The 7,562-nt window shown below is 32.8% G+C and overlaps 1 protein-coding gene and 1 non-coding gene across 6 annotated transcripts in view; one reads left to right on the top strand and one right to left on the bottom strand.

Annotated features, from left to right (window-relative positions):
* Positions 1–7,562, bottom strand: part of ranbp3a (RAN binding protein 3a) — a 1,280,039-nt gene that overhangs the window by 1,106,882 nt on the left and 165,595 nt on the right. The gene's annotated exons all lie outside the window — the stretch shown is intronic.
* LOC137496753 (U6 spliceosomal RNA) lies at positions 3,866–3,972 on the top strand. The gene has a single exon (XR_015503112.1). It is a non-coding gene; the product is annotated as a U6 spliceosomal RNA (small nuclear RNA).

Genomic DNA, 7,562 nt, shown 5'->3' with positions numbered 1-7,562 from the left:
CATCATGGCAAACATAAAAAAAATCAGTTATTAGAGATGAGTTATTAAAACTATTATGTTTATAAACGTGTTGAAAAAAAAATCTGCTCTCCGTTAAACAGAAATAGGGGGGAAAAATAAACAAGGGGCTAATAATTCTGACTTCAACTGTATTATTCCAAAATACTATGGAAACAGGTAAGCCGAAATCTATTATTAAATAAGTGAATGTCTTCGTTTGACATAGAACTGAGAAGAGTTTGGTCAACAAAAAAGGTGTGTGGTGTAAAAAATAAACGAATCTAAAGAACCTTTAGGGCCAGATTTGACTAGAGGTATAACACAATCAGGGATTGTGCCAAAAACAATGGCATATTATTTGGGGGGAACTAAAAAGAAAACTAATGTATAAAGTTTTCATATGAGAAAGGGACACCACAGTTATCTAAGACATACCTGCCACCACTCCCGTTTTTCTCGGGAGTCTCCCGTATTGTTCTGTCTTCTGGAAAACTCCGGAATTCCCGAGACCAAAATATTAAAGCCTATTTAGTGGTATTGTTTTTTTTTTTTACCACAGATAGTTGACGAATTTTTTCACGCATCACCCTATTGGCTGGTTGACGATTTGTTTCAGTGTGACGTGGTGAAACAATTCATCATCAAAAGTGTATTAAATAAATTAATTATCAACCATACAACATCCATGTTCAAAACAAACACTTATAATAGCATCTATAATGTATGAGAGTTTTATTTGTATTTTTATCACGGATTGTTGACGAATTGTTTCACGCATCAGCCCATTGGCTGGTCGACGATTTGTTTCAGTGACGCGGTGAAATTCATCATTAAATGTTTATAGACGCACTTATAATAACCATGTAATTTATTGCAGTCATTAAAATGTGATCTGAAGGGTGATTGTGAAGGGCGTTATTCATGAAAGTGAATATTTTTCATGTAGCCTGTAAAATACTACATTTATTTGATCTAAAGTATAATAAAGCAGTATTGTGATTTGCGATTAACGCATTACTTTTGTACGTATTCGTTTTAAATAGTCTATTATATATTAATTTATGCTGAAAAGCATTTAAGTCACTGTTATGAAAGAGCTGGGGAAACTTATTACGCCACTAGATGGAGACAAGAGACTGCTGTTTGAGTTTTACTAATAACATTTAATACAGATAAACATCAAAACTGCATTTGTTGGACCAAAAATACACTAAAACATTATTGTAATATGTATATTGTAAAATGTTATAACAAATTAACTAACTTATTTATTTAAAAAAAGAACTAGAAATCTATTTCTCATTTTAAAAAGTCATGAATTCACTTTGATGGAGTTTTTTCTGAGTTAATAATGCACACAACACAGAAAGATGTACACAGCAATGATAGCTGTATTAAATTAAAAAAAGTATGAATGTAAAATGCAACAATTTACTAATTTATTTTATTACATACAACCTAAAGCAATTATTTATTAACTTTCATATTAAAAACTCAATTCACTGTGATGGTCTTTTAATGTTTTAAATAATAATGACATATACACTACACACAGTAAGGTATACAGTAAGGATGTGTTTATTGAATAAAAAAACAGTAGAAAGCAGTGATATTGTGAAACGTTCTTACAACTTAACTGCTGTTTTCATATATTTTTGGATCCAAATCTGATTATTCAGCATCATGACTTGCATCCGGAAATCATTCAAAAATGCTTGTACGGTGCTGGAAAAAACATAATAAATGCTGAAATCATTTAAGCTAGCTATTTTTGTAAAAACATTTCTCCTAGAAGTCTTTGATGAATAAAGAAATTAAAAGATACCCATCCTGTCACCTTCATTTGAGAAAAAAACAAAAAAAAAACTACAATTGTACTGGTTTTGAACATTTTTCAAACTATCTTCTTTTGTGTTTAAATGAGAATATCACAGTATCAGAACCACTTATATGGACAGTTCACCCAAAAATGAATATTCTGTCATTTTTATTCGAAAAACAAATTGAAAAAAGGTCTGAAACCGGTGACCATTGACTACCATAGTATTTTCTTCCCTATTACAAATATACTGGTTTTAAACATTTTTCAAAATATCTTCTTTTGTGTTCAAATGAAAATAGCACAGCATTTGAACCACTTACTGCGACAGTTGACCCAAAACCCATTGACTTCCATAGTATTTGTTCCCTACTATGATTGTACTGGTTTTGGACATTTTTCTAAATATCTTCTTTTGTGTTTAAATGGTAATAACACAGCATTTGAACCACATAAATGGACAGATGATCCAAAAATGAATATTCTGTCATCTTTATCTGAAAAAAATTTGAAAAAAGGTTTGAAACCGGTAACCATTGACTCCCAAAGCATTTTCTTTCCCACAACAATTGTACTGGTTTTTAACATTTTTCAAACTATCTTTTGTGTTTAAATGTGAAAAACAGTATCAGAACCACTTAAAGGGATTGTTGACCTAAAAATGAAAATTCTGTCATTTTTATTTAAAAAAAATAAATTAAAAAAGGTTTGAAACCGGTAACCATTAACTTAGTATGGTATAGTATTTTCTTCCCTACTAAGAAATGTACTGGTTTTGAAAATTTTCCAAAATATCTTCTTTTGTGTTCAAATGAAAATAACAGTATTTAAACCACTTAAAGAGACAGTTCAGCCAAAAATGAAATGTCTGTCATCTTTATTTGAAAAGAAACTGAAAGGTTTGAAACCGGTGACCATTGACTACCATAGTATTTTCTTCCCCACTATGAATGTACCGATTTTGAACATTTGTCAAAATATCTTTTATTGTGTGTGTTTAAATGAGAAAAACACAGTACTTGAACCACCTAAATGGACAGTTGACCCAAAAATGAATATTCTGTGATCATTCACACACTCTCCACATGTTTTAAATGTGTTTAAGTTTCCTTGTTCTGTTGAACACAAACATCACTGGACAAACTAGCATCCACTGACTTTCATAGTAATAACAACCCTTCACAGTATTACTGCTTTATTTTTAAATTAAATAAATGCATCCTTCCTGTGTAGCTTTCTGTGTGGAATTTCATTCCTCCATAGATATCAATTGCTACCCATGTCCAGCATTCTTCATAACATTTTCTTTCGTGCTTAACTACAAAAAAGAAACTCAAGCTGGGTTAACGGTGGAGTAAATGATGAGTAAACTTTCATTTTTTGATAGAAATACCCCTCTTTTAAGCTATGCAGATAAAAGAGTGTAAAAGTAAGATATAGTTGAGACATATTAATCATTACGACTCATTTCGGTGCAACTAAACCTTATTTAAAGCATTAAAAATACGCTACGCTACGCCTGAGAATGTTACTCAGCACATGAAGCTGAAGCACCAGCCTTCACATTAGCTTGAACGTTTCTTCGGCTGTGAGTTCAATGGCTGCTTTGATCTCAGCTTTTCAGGTTCTTCGAGATCTTCTTTAGCCTCTAAGAGTCTGTGAATGTTTCGATGGGCCGTTTGCTGGCGTCTGAGCATGTTGTCCTCTGGTCTGCGGCGGGGGAAGGTCCGCGCATGCCTGTGGGGGAAGGCGAAGGACACGAGGACAAAAGATCAGTTACGTCACAGAAGAACTCATCCAATCACACTAGCCTAAAACCAGCTTCCTCTGCATATGCTTTACAGTTCAAAAATACTACGGTAAACCTCTACAAAACTGCTGGTTTCAAACTTTGAAGGTTTTAAGCGTTTGCAGGTTTGCCCTGAAGAGGTTTACTGTCATGTTTGAGGTAAATGAGTTGAATAAGTAGGTTTATCCACTTACCACATGGCAGAAACATACCCAGAAGTCCCGGGTATATATAGCAGTCCTCCAGGCTCCTAGTTCGTGCTTGCTTCGGCAGCACATATACTAAAATTGGAACGATACAGAGAAGATTAGCATGGCCCCTGCGCAAGGATGACACGCAAATTCGTGAAGCGTTCCATCTTTTAATTGATTATAGATTCATAACTATTGATTTACAGTACTTTTATTCATAATTTCCACTGTATGCTATGAAAAAAACCGAGTTTGAGCGTGCAATGCGCGGCGCACGCGCTAGATGGCGGCCGCGCCTCACTCAGAGCGCCTCCCTCACTGTACACAGCTCACATCACACTCGGGTCAAAACAAATGAAAATAACAGCGAATATAGGTATTTTTAAAGGTTAAATCAAATCAAATGTTATTGCGTTTTTCATCCTGATGATTCTAACTGTTATACAAGTCATAATCGTTAATAATAAATCCGATTCTGCGGTCAATTCGACTCAAAACAGCAGATATAGCGACAAAAAAAATCAGCACGGAATGATTATATAGCACAAATACTGACGTTTAAATTAAATGTAATGTAACGTTACTTACCATGTAGCTAGACTGACAAATAGCGTCGTTTTCTCTTCTTCCTCGCTATTTTCTTTACCTGAAAACGCAAATCCAAAATCAAACACTACCCAGATAGCAAAATACACTCGGGCCAACCATACATTGCATTCACCATCATGACGATAGTAAGGTTATAAAACCGTCGTCATCATTTATAATCTAAACGAATCATAATCTATTCGACAAAGCAGACATCGACACAACTTCAGCCTTAAATTATATACGCGATTAGTCTTTTTAATCCATACTATAGTAAAGAACTTGAATTAATCTTTGGCAATTCCATTAATTGTATGATAACACAACATACATAATGAACATGTTGTAGGCAACAACTATAGCCAATAAAACAAAGCAGCCCCTTAAAAAAATATAGGCCATGTTTTTTTTTTTTTTACAAGGATTTAAATAACACAGTTACTTTTCTTTTGGTAAAAACTAGTATACTGCTGTATTTATCACAGCTTTTCAGTCAAGTTAATGGGTTATTTCTAGCATTTGGTAACATTTCAGTCCCCCATATTTTTTAAAGTGGTTGTTGACTGAAATTACATTTTAAAACAATTTCATTGATTTATTTTGTACATTACAATGAATAAAAAATGTTTACATTAAAAGCATTTTAGCATAAAAAATATCATATTTCTGTCATATACTAAGCTACTGTTATGTCATTTCTACAAGGATTTAAGTACTACAGTTAACTGTAGTAAAAACTAAAGTATATGCTGTAATGTTATTTATCACGTGTTTTTCAGTCAAGTAAACTAATATGTTGTAACAACAATCAAAAGTTGTAGTATTGTAGTATAAAGAGTAACGTTATGGTTTAAAAACACTGTAGTACAATAAATTACTATAGTGTTTTTAATGTGGATACTTTATTAAAATGTTATATGTACCATATAATAATAGTGCAAAGCTAAACTGACAATGTAGTGTCGTCTTTGGATTGCCTACCTGAAAATGCAGGTGGAAAAAAAATCAAGTAGGCCTAACAAAACTACATTGTGCTAAAATGTAATCATTCACATTTACCATCATGATGATGATTCTAGCAGTGTCATCGTCGTTAATAATGATAATAACTCTGAATCTGTGAACAAAGTGACTCCAACCAGTAGCTACACAAATAAACCTAAAATACACAGAATTTACTCCATGTACCATATAATGTGTTATTTGTGCACAACATTACGTCGTATTTCGGTGTTTTTGTTTCAGTAGGCTAAACGTTATCTAAAAACAAACGAAGATCGATAAGGCCGTTTAGTAGGCCTAACGTTATGTTACGCTTTCACATTTCACCCCTCACAAACAAAACTTATGTTAATGTTGTCATGGGATTTTACTTCATGATCACCTCTGGCTGTTTTCCCAACGCAGTCATCGAATGTCATTCACTTTTTCTCGTGTACACACTCACCTGTGGCTTAAAATGTAGCGAAAAATAAACTCCATTGCTACTCCACCGGAGATCAGCTTCAGCACTGCAGGGGGTGGTGGGAGACATATCCAGCTGCAGACCCGCACACAGGTACACACACATGTGGTGTTTCTATTATTAACATTAAGCGATATGTCACCCAAAATAAAGATTTACCCACTTTTTACTCTTCCTCCAGTGCAGAGATCCCCAATATAGAGCCCGCGGGCCAAAGTTGACCCATGGTTACCTTTGATTTGGCTCGCCAACCAATCAGGGGAGAGCTGGACAAATGATGGGGAAGTGTTGGGGCGAGTCCCTCAAACAGAAATCGTCATTTCTAAATTTAAAAGACCCTTTGTTTGTTTGTTTCTTTGTTTGTTTGTTTGTTTTTGTTTGTTCGTTTGTTTGTTTTTGTTTGTTTGTTTGTTTGTTTGTTTGTTGGTTGGTGTTGGTTTGTTTGTTTGTTTGTTTGTTTGTTTGTTTGTTTGTTTGTTTGTTTGTTTGTTTAATTTCTGAGCTCAAAAAAACTGAAGTTAAATGTTTTATTAAATGTGAATTTATTATATATTTTAAAGGATAATTAAACCCAAAAACACATTTCTTTAGATGTTGACAGATACAGTGCTCAGCATATATAGTAGTACACCCCTCACAAATCTATCTTTTAGGTTCATATTTTAATAGAAAGCTATACAATATTATATTTGTGCATATACAGTTAAAGTCAGAATTATTAGCCCCCCTGAATTATTAGCACCCCTATTATTTTTTCCCTAATTTCTGTGTAACGAAGAACAGATTTTTTTAAACACATTTCTAAACATAATAGTTTTAAACTCATTTCTAATAACTGATTTATTTTATCTTTGCCATGATTACAGTAAATAATATATATAATGTTGTACTGTGTCAGTGAACTTGAACAAGTATACTAAAAGACATTAATTTTCACTAGTTTTATTAGTATTTTTTTTCAGTGATTTGAAAAATAAGTTAAATCTTTGTAGACTAAAAATGTTTATATCATTTATTTAAATATTTGGGCAACAAATTATAGATTAATTTTATTTAAAATTATTATATTATTCTTATTTCTTTAATTAAGCTATAGTGGTGTGGCCAGGTAGGGGCCTTACAAGATAATGTGCCCAGGCCCTGAGTTCTTAATCCGGGCCTGGTTACAGCTGAAATAAACTTTATAACTCAAAAACAACGTTACGCATAATAATACAGCTGTTTTGTGTCAGTTAAATCAGTTGACTGTTGAAATTTTTACATTTAATTTTAACATTTTTAACCCAACTGGTTGAGTTATTAAATAAATAAGCAAATAAAGGTTAGAAATAACATAACAAAGTACCAAATATTTAACTCAGCTGGTTGAGTTATTAATAAATAACCTACAGGTTAAAAATAACCCATCAAAGCACCAAATATTTAACTCAGCTGGTTGAGTTATTAATTAATAACCTACAGGTTAAAAATACTACAACAATGCACCAAATATGTTTAACTCAACCATTGGGTTAAATAAATAACTCAACATTTTTTAGAGTGCTGCGTAAAACATATACTGGATAAGTTGTCGGTTAATTCCTACGGATTAATAAAGGGACTAAGTCGAAAAGAAAATGAATGAATGAACGTAATATGCAATCACACCATTATATATTACATTATTATTACATCATTACCTTGCACGTGAAACCTCTAAATCTCCAGTCC

The sequence above is a fragment of the Danio rerio genome, chromosome 11 (assembly GCF_052040795.2).
Source record: "Danio rerio strain M-AB ecotype USA chromosome 11, GRCz13ab, whole genome shotgun sequence".
NCBI lineage: Eukaryota > Metazoa > Chordata > Actinopteri > Cypriniformes > Danionidae > Danio > Danio rerio.
Note: the sequence above shows the minus strand (reverse complement) of the source record. Positions and strands in the feature narration are given on the sequence as shown.